The following is a 12,876-nucleotide window of genomic DNA, read 5'->3' as shown; positions in this document are numbered from 1 at the left end:
CCCATTTAATGTGATGCTTCTGGCTCATGATTCACTTGGATGAAAGGTCCCCTTGACTTCGCAGCCAGGCGCACCTTCCAAGTCCCTTCACGTAATGTCCTGATAGCATCTCGGCAGCTTTGATGATATTTTTGCCTTCTCAATCCATTTGGTAAAAAGCCATGTGAAAACCTGACTTACTTCAGGTAATACTCACATTTGGAAAGCAGGCTAAATAAATGGAGTATTTTGCACTGGGGTAGATCAACAAGATTCTCTTAGAAATGCAGTATCTACTTGCTAAGTCTGTGGCTTTAATAGTTTTGTTTTGTGTGTGTGTGTGTGTGTGTGTGTGTGTGTGTTTCCCTCGAGCCAAGGAGAAAACAATTCTACTTCTCTATGTTGATAAAATAGATTCTGTGGTAGTTTTTTTTTTTAAGATTATTTTGAGAGAGAGAGAGAGAGAGCACACTAGTGGGGAAAGATCAGAGATGAAGAGAGAGAGGCCCAAGCAGGCTCCACGCTGTCAGCACAGAGCCTAATGCAGGGCTCGATCCCACAAAGCCTCAAGATCATGACCTGAGCTGAAATCAAGAGTCAGATGCTTGAGCTACTGAGCCACCCAAGTGCCCCACAATTCAGTGGTTTTTCATACATTCACAGAATTGTTCATTCACCACCACTGTTTAATTTTAGAATATTTTAATAATTCCATAAAAGAACTCCACACCCAGCCGCAGAAACTCTCTATTTTTCCCTCCAGCAGGCTTCAGCGACTCATACTAACTGCACTAAGTTATTTTCTGCTCCTGTGGATTTGCCTATTCTGGACATTTCTTATAGATGAATTCATATGATATGTGGCCTTTTGTGACTGGCTCCTTATACTCAGCATCATGTTTTCTGTCTTTCTTTTTAAAAAAAAATTTTAATGTTTACTTGTGGGAGAGAGAGAGAGAGAGAGAGAGAGAGAACAAGCAAGAAGCAGAGAGAGGGAGACACAGAATCCGAAGCAGGCTCCAGGCACTGAGCTGGCAGCACAGAGTCTGACCTGGGGCTCGAACTCACAAACTGCGAGATCATGACCTGAGCCCAAGTCAGAGCTTAACCAACTGAGACACCCAGGCGCCCAGCATCAGGTTTTCAAGATTCATCTATGTTGTAGCTTGTATCAAAACTCCATTCTTTCTTATTGCTAAATAATATTCCATTACGTGGATATACCACATTTTATTTATCCATTCTTCAGTTGATGGACATTTGAGTCCATCAACTCTTTTTAGCTATTATGAAAAATGCTGATATGAACATTGTATGCAAGTTTTGGCGTGGACATATTTTCAATTTTCTTGGGTATATATCTAGAAGTGGTATCACTGCTTTTTCTTTTTTAACTTTCATTTAACTAGGTCTTTTTTTTTTTTGAACGGGAATTTTATTTTTTTAACTTCTTTTTTTAATCTTTATTTATTTTTGAGAAAGAGGGAGAGACAGAGTGCAAGTGGGGGAGGAGCAGAGAGAGCGGGAGACACAGAATCCTAAGCAGGCCCCAGGCTTCAAGCTGTCTGTACAGAGCCCAATTTAGGGCTCGAACTCACGAACCGTGAGATCATGACCTGAGCCAAAGTCAGAGGCTTAACCGACTGACCCACCCAGGCGCCCCTCATTTAATTAACTCTGAAATGTAAGGTCTTCATTTTTACTCACATTTTTAGTTCCTTTATTAATCATCTATTTATTTACATAATTTATGTACAGATTATGATTTCCACATATAATTGTCATTTATGTAATCTAATTTTTCACAATTACTTTTCATTTAAACTCTACCAAAATTATATATAAAAACCTACAATTTATTGTAGAAAAATCTACAATTTGTTATGAGATAGTGGTACCAATCTCCACTCCTTCTCACCAGAGATGACCACTTTTTAAGCTTTCAACTTTCCCTTTCATATTTAATTCCATATTTCCAAACAAAATGCCTATACTCTCATTCTTGACAGTTCATTTTAATATGTGGTGTGTTAAACTCCTCTGTGACATTCCTCATAGCACTCATCACCCTTCTCCCCACATTTCCCTTCCTTTCAGCCTCCTAAAATACTCATCAATATATTGTAATTTTTTTAAAAGTTTATTTATTTTGAGAGTAGGGAGGGGCAGAGGAGGGAGACAGAGAATCCCAAGCAGGCTCTGCACTGTCAGCACAGAGTCGAACATGGGGCTCGAACTCATGAACTGTGAAATCATGACCTGAGCTAAAATCAAGAGTCGGACGCTTAACTGAGCCACCCAGGTGCCCTCAATATATTTTATTTTTTGTTATGTTAATATTTACTGTGTGTATTATTATGGCTATATAAATATATATTTTTGCTGTTGTCATTTAGTATACTATGAATATACTTTCTTTCTTGTTCAACTTTTTATTTTGGTAGTTATTAAAAATTACGAATTCGTTTAGATTTTAATGTACTTTATTGCTAGTTCTTACTCTGCCAAACGCAGTAGGTTTTCTGTCATTTTCATCTTTTTTGTGGCCATCCCTTCTGCACTGGTCTGACCAGTTGCTTCCTAGGCCTGGTGCATAGCTGGAATCTTCCTTTACCGTCGTCCCGGGGATTTTTTTTTAGCTTTTTCCTGTGTTGGCACTGGGTCCTCTAAGAGCCAGATGCCAAGATAGGGTTCAATGAATGAAAATTCTATTAGGAAATTCTTGTGAGCAAAACACGGAGAGGGAACTGGGAGAGAGTGGCTGAGCGACCCATCAGAGCACGAGGCAAGTGTGACCCTGAGGGTGGGATGGTGGGGTGGGGGTGTCTAAGACCTCGTGGGCTCTAAGGAAAGTTAAGCGTGTCTTCCTGTGGCCCATCGGTAGAGTCGCGCGTATCCCAGGAATCGGCTTGCCTTAGGAACACAGTCATTTGCTGGGACCAGCGCATCGGAAGTGTGGGCTGTGCTGCAGGACGGAGCACAGCTCTGAGGGCCTGTGGTCAGTCACGCTCCTAGAGCTGTAGGCGCACACTCGTGGCACCACAGCTGCCTTGTTGCTTAGATTTCGTATCTTTCTTTTCTCAGTTTACTCCTTTCCTTTGGAAGCTCACGTCTCCTGGTTAATCTTCAGATCACTATGTCCTATACTCCTGCAATATTTGGTTATTCCCCTTTCGGGGTGCATTCACTGACATGGCACTGAGGGACTAAGGGAATCTTTACAGCATGTATTTGTCCAGGATGCTGTCGGCTCTTTCTTCCCGGGGACCCGGTCATCTCATCATTCAGTGGGTTCCGGATCTGGAAAGTGACTCAGGTCTGGGAACTGAGCCAGGCATTGTGACCTTTTATCGGGACCCCTGTCTTCAGCCTCCTGCTCTACCATTCCTACCCTCGGATTGTAGATGTTCAGTAGTACTCTGAAGGGTGCCTGGCTACTTTGTCCCCAGGAACACCAGAGTTTTTTAATCATCTTGCTGCCGGTCAGGCTCTCCTGGCCGCATCTTTAACCTTTCTGGTTGCCACGGTAACCGTGGTCCTTGGCTTCCGGCAGTCAAGTGCTGCTGCCTGGTCCCTCTTACTCTGAGGGCTCATCGTCGTGTGCGTCTCCCATGAAGCAGGACCAGAGCTGAAGTTCTCGGTGACACCACTCCTCTGCATTAAGAGCTGGCATTTGCCCCGTGTGAGAAGACCCTTCCAGGCCTCTCCGCCGTGAGGCCCTAGGCAACCCCAGTGCTGCTTCCGTGTCCTCTCCCACTGGGCAGGCGGAGGACCGTGGTCAAACCCCAGCTCAATGCAGCCAGGGCAGTGCCGGTCCTGAAAGATGGGGAGGAACCACCTGTATGGTCACAGCGGCCCTGGGGCACTGAGGTGAGTGGCGGCTCCCTTCTGCAGCCCAGGGCTGCTGGTGGGAGGCTGGGCACTGAGCGGGGAATCCGTTGAACGCTAGTTCTTGAGGACGTCCACGCAGCTGTCCCTGTGCCATGTGTCTGAGCTCTGACCACTCCTACCCGAGCATCTGATTGTCTCTGCAGCTCCTCTGTGTGATAAGCTCTGTGACTGTCCCTCAGCTGTGTTGTCTCTTCCATGGCAGGGAGATGAGGGTCTCTTTATAACCACCACAGGCATATACTGGCTCTTGGTTTGCTTTGGTACTTGTCAACTTCCCTCAGTTTCCCATTATTCTTTGCAAGGGCAATTCACTTCACAATGACCAGCCATGACCTTGCAGGCATGGACGCTCCTGTTTTTGAAAGATCTGAATGACTGGATTGGCCTGTTCTTCTTTTTCCTTAGAAAAGGCTTGCATATCTTCTTTTTTTTTAAGTTTTATTTCTTTATTTATTAAACAATTTTTTTTAAGTTTATTTGTTTTTGAGAGAGACAGAGACAGAATGCGAGTGGGTCAGGGGCAGAGAGAGAGGGACACACAGAATCCGAAGCAGGCTCCAGACTGCAAGCCATCAGCACAGAGCCCAATGTGGGGCTTGAACCCACGAGCAGTGAGATCATGACCTGAGCCAAAGTCGGATACTTAACCAACTGAGCCACCCAGGTGCCCCCACATTTTTTTTTTCTTTCTTTTCTCTTTTTAAGGAGGCTTTCACACCTAGCTCGGAGCCCAAGGCAGGGCTTGAACTCACAACCCTGAGATTAAGGCCTGAGCTGAGATCAAGAGTTGGACACTTGACCTACAGAACTGCTCAGGCTCACCTTGCACAGGTTCTAAGAGTCATCTTTGGTGGTTAAAATTTTTGTCATTGGTGTAAACGGTATCTTTTCTTTAAAAAAATTACATTTTACATTTCTTGCTGGCGAATGTGATGCCTTTCAGAATTGTCCTATCTCGAGAGTGGGAGAACAAACTTTGTTAAAATATCTATCCTCCCCAAAGCAATCTATACATTTAATGCAATCCCTATCAAAATAACACCAGCATTTTCCACAGGGATAGAACAAATAATCCTAAAATTCGTATGAACCACAAAAGATCAGGAATAGCCAAAACAATCCTGAAAAACAAAAACGAAACTGGAGGCGTCACAATTCCGATTTCAAGCTATATTATGAAGCCCGAGTCATCAAGACAGCATGGTACTGGCACAAAAACAGACACGCAGATCAATGGAACAGCATAGAAAACCCAGAAATGGATCCACAACTATATAGTCAACTCATCTTTGACAAGGTAGGAAAGAATATCCATTGAAAAAGAGCAAATGGTGCTGGGAAAACTGGACAGTGATGTGCAGAATGAAACTGGACCACGTTCTTACACCAACACAAAAATAAACTCAACATGGATGAAAGAACTAAACGTGAGACAGGAAACCATAAAACTCCTAGAGGAGAACACAGGCAGCAACCTCTTTGACCTCGGCCACAGCCACTTCTTACTAGACAGATCGCCTAAGGCAAGGGAAACGAAAGCAAACATAAACTGTTGCGACTTCCTCAAGATGAAAAGCTTCGGGACACAGAAGGAAACAATCAACAAAACTAAAAAGCAACCTATGGAATGGGAGAAGATATTTGGAAACGACAAATATGATAAAGGGTTAGTATCCAAAATCTATAAAGAACTTATTAAACTCGACACCCGAAAAAACAAATAATCCAGTGAAGAAATGGGCCAAAGACATGAATAGACACTTCTCCAAACAAGACATCCAGATGTCTAACAGACACATGAAAAGATGCTCAATATCACTCATCATCAGGGAAATACTAACCAAAACCACAATGAGATACCACCTCACACCTGCCAGATTGGCTCACATTAACAACGCAGGCAACAACAGGTGTTGGCGATGATGTGGAGAAAGGGGAGCCCTCTTGCACTGTTGGTGGGAATGCAAACTGGTGCAGTCACTCTGAAAAACAGTATGGAGGTTACTCAAAAAATTAAAAATAGAACTACCTTGTGACCCAGCAATTGCACTACTGGGTATTTACCCAAAGGACCCAAAAACGGTGATTCGAAGGGGCACATGTACGCCAATGTTTACAGCAGCACTATCAACAATAGCTGAAGTATGGAAAGAGCCCAAATGTCCATCAACCGATGAATGGGTACAGAAGATGTGGTATATATATAAAACGGAATATTACTCGGCGATCAAAAAGAATGAAATCTTGTCATTTGCAGCAATGTGGTTGAAACTAGAATGTATTATGCTAAACAAAATAAGTCTGAGAAAGACAAATATATGATTTCACTCACATGTGGAATTTAAGAAACACAACAGATGAACATAGGAGAAGGGAAGGAAAAACCAGATGAAAACAGAGAGAGAGACACAAACCATAAGAGACTCTTAAATAAAGAGAACAAACTGACGGTTGCTAGAGGGAGGTGAGTGGGGGGATGGGCTAGATGGGCGACGGGCATGAAGGAGGGGCACCTGTTGGGATGAGCCCTGGGTGTTGTATGGAAGTGATGAATCACTGAATTCTACTCCTGAAACCAATACTACACTGTATGTTCGCTAACTAGAATTTAAGTAAAAACAAAAACAAAAACAAAAACAAAAAAGGATTGTCCTATCTTGCAGCATAGGGGCCTGGAAGGGCTGAGGCTGCCCTCAGGGACCGAGCGCGACCCGCGGGGGTGTCTCTGGGCCCCAAAGCATTGACACCAGCTGGCCCAAGATGCCTCGGCCGAAGGGGTCTTGTCAGAGCGTCACAGTGACCACCAACTGCCCTTTCGCAGGTTAAACAAAGTTCTGCTTTCGTTTCTTACATGTTTCGGCTTTGGTCAGAGAAGGGGTCACCCAGCTGTATGGTAGGGGATGCCGGATGTGGGGTCTAACTGCTTCTTAAACAGACTTTTAACTAACCCTGTTTCAACCTCATTTTACTCCCCCTCCGGTTCCAGAGTGACCTGTTGTCCTCTAGACCGGCTTCCCGGTGCTTGTGCCGGCCGAGCGGCTGTCAGGGCCTCCCGCCGGCCCAGGGTCTGGCCTCCTGGGCCACTGGGTCCGTTAGCAATGGACCACCGCTTCCCAGCCTTCAGAGGGTCGCTGCTGTCCCCCTCTCCTGGGTCCCGTCCTGTAAGTCGGGCTCAGGAAGGAGCAGAGGTGAGAGAGTGCTTCCGTGGCTCTCCTCGCCGGGAACCCCCTCCGTGGTCTGACTCGGGGATTTGTGGGTGTGTGTTGACACTCGCCGTTTCTGATGCCTGAGTTCACCCCTCCTTCCTTCTCCCGCCTGGCTGGTCTAACGCTCCTTCAGGCCCCTCTTCCGGAGCCACAGCTGAGGGGAGTTAGAACCCGGGTCACTCCTGGGGGAACATTTGTCACACAATGTTTTTTGCTGCAATTGCTCGTTTCCCAGCCCTTCGTTTGTTGTACTCTTCAGGCTCTTCGTTTGTCGTACATGTTCCCTCTTGAGTCTGACGTCTCAGGCAGAGAGAGAGGATTTGAGAGGTATTCAGTATAATTGTATTGCCTGAATACGTACAGAAGGAAACCACATCGCTTTGAACCAATTTCCAATAAACGCGATAACTTTTCTGTGGATAAATATGTTTTTCTTTTCTTTCTTTGCTGGAATTTAGAAACCAAAAGGCAAAATACTAGTGTAAGTTCCATGAACATTAGAATCCTAGATGTCAACGTTTTAACCAATGTTAAATCCAACGCTTGGATTTCATTGCTGACCCAAGGCGTTTTGAGTAGATGATGTGTAAAGTTCTTTCGTACTTTGAAGTTCTCTGGACGTGATAGGCAGTGGTTGTGACAGTGTTGTGTTTGGGCTCAGAAATATTGCTTTAGATGCCTTAGAAGATGCCTTTGTGATCAGCACACTCAGCCTCTGGTGTGGAAATTCTGGTTCACGGGCGGTAACTCAGCCTCACAGGAAAACCGGACGGTAAGACTTTGCGGGCCGCTTTCTCCGCTCCTGTGTTCACTTTGACCAGGGGAGACAATCTCATGTGCTTTTAAGTTTTTTGGACCTTATCTGATAAAAAAAAAGGTAATAAATGCACACAAAACAGATAGTATGAGAAATACATAAAAAGTTATTACGTTAAATAAAAATCCCCTGAAACCCTGCTACCACTACTGCAAACACTCGGTTGCATGAATTTTCTGGCTTTCTCCATCTTGGCCTGTCCTGTCCCCCTCCCAGGGTTCAGACACAGCACACTTACTCCACACCCTCTCCTCCCACTTCGTAACGGGTCACTGCTATTTCTCTACTCCGTTAGGTATTCTTTAAAACACGATTTTAATGGTTGCATGATAGTTGTCATATGAATGTATGCAATTTATCGATTTTCCTATCATCACATAGAGCGTTTTATTACATTTTCCTATTATAACAATAAGCTTTACTACATATATACATCTTGTCATCCTTGAGGAAATTCAAGGATCTAACTCTGAAGAATAAAAGTAGAGAGGTTTGTAGTAGACACTTGTTTGAGATAATACATGCAAAATGCATATAAATTAGAAAATATATTTACTTGGTTTGATTATTAGTATTAGTACATGGGGCATTTTATTTGTTTCATTTCTATTGTTTGTATTATTAAACTAACTCAACTTACTACTTGAGAAAAAGTTAGATCATAATCTACTTTCAGAATGAATTATATCATGAACCATAGTCTATAACAATAAATTAAAATAAATAAATGTCAGAGATGACTGATTTTTTTCTTTTGAAAAATTTTTTTTTTCAACGTTTATTTATTTTTGGGACAGAGAGAGACAGAGCATGAACGGGGGAGGGGCAGAGAGAGAGGGAGACACAGAATCGGAAACAGGCTCCAGGCTCTGAGCCATCAGCCCAGAGCCCGACGCGGGGCTCGAACTCACGGACCGCGAGATCGTGACCTGGCTGAAGTCGGACGCTTAACCGACTGCGCCACCCAGGCGCCCCTCTTTTGAAATTTTTATTTAAATTCTAGTTAACATAGAGTGCAATATTGGTTTCAGGGGTAGAATTCAGTGATTCATCACTTCCATACAACACCCAGTTCTCATCCTAACAAGTGCCCTCCTTAATGCCCATCACCCATCTATCTAGCCCATCCCCCACCCACCTCCCCTCCAGCAACCCTGTTTGTTCTCCATCATTAAGAGTCTCTTATGGTTTGCCTCCCTGCTTTTATCTTATTTGTCTTTCCCTTCCCCTATGATCATCTGTTTTGTTTCTTAAATTCCACATATGAGTGAACCAGAATTTTTAGAGTGAAAGCTACTGGCATTGACTGTGACACAAAGCTTTGTAACCACTAGAGGGCGGTATATCACATTAATTAAAAAAATCTCAAAGCAGTTTAATACTTCTTGACCTACTTTTACAACTGATCATGATAGACATGAAATTACACTTCAAAACATTCTTGGAGTGTTAATGTTATTTAAGGACCTACTACGTGGCATGCATTGACAGTACACTGAGACGTGTTTTCGAATTCAGTAAGAAGACAACCGAGGTAATACAGGCGGTTGCCCGCATTTGGGCTTCTGTCTGCCTCTCCAGCCTCGTGTCCTGCCCTCCCTGACCTCCAGCTGCTGAGTCGCACATGTGCCTTTGTCTTTGTCCAGAATATCGTTTGTGCTCCTCCCGGCCTGGTGAAACCCAGCCTACACCTGAGGCTGCAGCATTCTGTTTTTCCCAGGCAGAGTCAAGTACAAGTATGTGCTTTCTCCACCCTGTTCCTGGGGAGCCACATTCAGTCCTATTATGTGATTGCTTGTGTCTCTTTTCCCCAGGAAACTGGGTTCCTGGAGGCAGATGATGTGTTAACTCATTTTTATTTGTCCAGCTGTGGTAGGGCCTGTCACACAGACAGTGCTTAAATATATGAACACAAGCGCTATGGAAAGTTGCCGGAACGAGATCATTTCCCCGTAATCTCTCCACGGACACTTCCACCCTCTTCTCCTGTACAGGCCACTGAAAAAGATCTCCAAAGCAACCTGAATACACACTGTGTTGACTTGCTGATGGTGAGGGAGAGTCCCGCTTTGCCAAATAAGAAAAGGAAGGGGGATTTTGGAGAAGAATGTAGGTTTCCCAAATATTTCCCTGGGGAAGCCTTGGGGGATGATATTAAGGTCAGAAATACACAGCTGAAATGACATCATTCCTGTTCTTCATTCCGTTCTTACACTAACCATATAGGTAAAGGGGTTTTGTTTGCCATTTGGTTAGCAGGTAGCCACCCTGATGCCTTTAGCATGAGGAAGACAGGGTGCCTAGAACATTCCACCGTGCTCTACAAAAGCTAAAGGAGTTAGACTCAAGTTTCAACACGCCCGAAGTATTCATCAGCTAATTAAACAAGTCTCCATCCAAAAGGCATATGTTTCTTAAAGTTTTTGTTATATGTTCACTTTAGATATGTTTGCAAAAAGATTTTTAAAAACCCCTTTTAGCTAGTTTTTAATCTTGTAGATATGCCCATACTCAAAATCATCTAGAAACTTCTGCTCTGAAATGAGACCTGGCTATACAGGATAGTGGTTAAGTGAGCTCTAAAGACAAACAGACTTTGGTTTCACTCCTTCATATGTCCTTTCCCATCCTTGTGACCTTGGGCATGTTACTCAACCTCACCTCACCTCAGTTCTTTCATCTGGGGTCTGGACCCCACAGCACGTACCTCACTGCATTGCTAGGACGGGATGAGGTCCTGCATACGCACAGTGTTGCACAAGGTCTGACATTACAAGCTTTCAAAAACTGTTAGCTGTTATTACAGGATACGGTTCTTTATTGCAAGACAGTCATTTTTCTTGGCATGCAGGCTTTTTGTTTTCTTTCAAGTAACCCGTACCTAATGGATGTTTCCCCTTCCATGGCAGTAAAAGGGCTTATGTTTTCATTTTGATGAGACGTGTGCCAGTGACAACAGAGGGCTTGTGAGCATGAGAATCTTGGGGAGGTGAGGGAAACCTCACTCTATAGGACACCACGGCCCCGGCACTCCAGGAGCCTCGAGCCGACATCAGTGACCACATCCATGCAGGTCTCACACTGGCTGTGCCTGGAGGGGCAGCACTGCCCGGCTGTCAAGCGCCTTGCGGCTCTTCTACCGTGGCAACAGCGACATCGCTCTCCTTCCATATCCCCGGAGTTGGCTTGGCATGTGGCTTTCAAATGCATTGTCTAGATTATTAATTCCTGTGGGTGCGAACGTTACTCTGCATAATTCATATCAAAATGGCATCTATATAGAAGTGCTTCATACATTTTTAAGAAACTACTAAGTATATGTTTTAATGTTTTATATAATTACAGTGGTATTTGTTATGAACCAAAAATTGCAACATAAGGTACAGCCCAAGATTTTAAACTTTTTTAGAGCTTTAAAAATTTTAACTTTTTGGGGCACCTGGCTGGCTCAGTCGGTAGAGTGTGTGACTCTTGATCTTGGAGTCGTGAGTTCCGGCCCCACATTGGGTGCAGGGATTACAGAAGACTTGTAATAATAGTACAGAGTTCCTATATACCTGTTTCCAGCTTCCCCCGATGTTGACATCTTACATAACCATGTCAGAGTTACCAAAACTTAGAAACAAACATTTTCGTAAGACTGTTAACTACACTACAGATTTTCTTGGGATTTCACCAGTTTTTCCGCTACTGTCCTTACTCTGTTCCAGGGTCCGATGCAAGGGATCATATTATATTTTATGTCCTTTAGTATCTGCTCATCTGTGACAGTTCCTCTGTTACTCCTTTTCTTTCATGACCTTGACACTTTTAGAAAGTACCCGTCAGGCATTTTGTAGAATGTCTCTGAATTTGAGCTTGTGTGATGGTTTGTTTTCTCCTTGATTGAAGTTACACCTTTTTCAACACATTGTGTCAGGGGTCACAACATGATTTCAACGTTTTTTATTGGTAATTATGACCTTGATTACTTACAGTCAAGTGATATCTGCCAGGTGTCCCTACTGTAAAATGACTTTTTTCTCTTTGTAATTAATAGATATTTTGAGGGAGATACTTTGAGGCTATGCAAAGGTCTTATTTCTCCTTAAATGTTGAAGCTAACGTTAGGATTCATTTGTGGATCCTGTTTGCAACAATTGTGTGGCTTTCCTTTTTGTTTAATTAAAAAATTCTCTTGCTTCATTTTAATTTTTTTAAGTAGGCTTCATGCCCAGCATGGAGCCCAATGTGGGGCTTGAACTCACGACCCAGCGGTCAAGATCCGAGATGAGATGAAGAGTCAGAGGCTGAACCAACGGAGTCACCCAGGTGCGCCACCAATTTTAAAGATGAATCTAAATTTCTCTTACCAGTTATTAGAAGTTCTGCCTTTCACAAAGGTTTCCAGACTTTTCTTTTGATTTTTTGATATCCTTTGCCCAAAAGATTATTGTCTCTTGTAATGAGTCTTCCAGAGTTATTCACTGATGGAACTGGCATTTCCTTTGATTTCCTCTGAACTCATCTTCTCAGTTTGAAAGAGGATCCTTTTCTTCCTGAAGACTTAAAACTCAGTATATAGGCACTTTGCTTTCTTATATTTTAAAATGTTACATATATATAACCCCATCATCACTGTCGTCACTTTTAGCACGCAAAATGCTATTCTCTTTCACTATAACTGATAACGAATCTCGATCTGCTTTTGTCACTGTCAGGGAGCCCTCTCTGGATCTGCGAAAATTCTGGCACCTAAATCTGGAGGATGTAGGGCTGGTATTGCACAGGGACTCTGGCCACACCACAGTCTCACAGAAGGACGATGTTGTAGCATACAAGTACTAGTAAAATAAATACCTGTCCTGCTTTACAAGCTCACCAGATAACCTTGTTTGGCCCAGACTGACCAGATTTTAACAAATTAAAAAAAAAAAAAAATTTTTTTTTAACATTTATTTATTTTTGAGACAGAGAGAGACAGAGCATGAACGGGGGAGGGGC

Source organism: Leopardus geoffroyi, chromosome D1 (genome assembly GCF_018350155.1).
Source record: "Leopardus geoffroyi isolate Oge1 chromosome D1, O.geoffroyi_Oge1_pat1.0, whole genome shotgun sequence".
NCBI lineage: Eukaryota > Metazoa > Chordata > Mammalia > Carnivora > Felidae > Leopardus > Leopardus geoffroyi.
The sequence above is the reverse complement of the archived record's forward strand: the minus strand, read 5'-3'. Positions refer to the sequence as shown.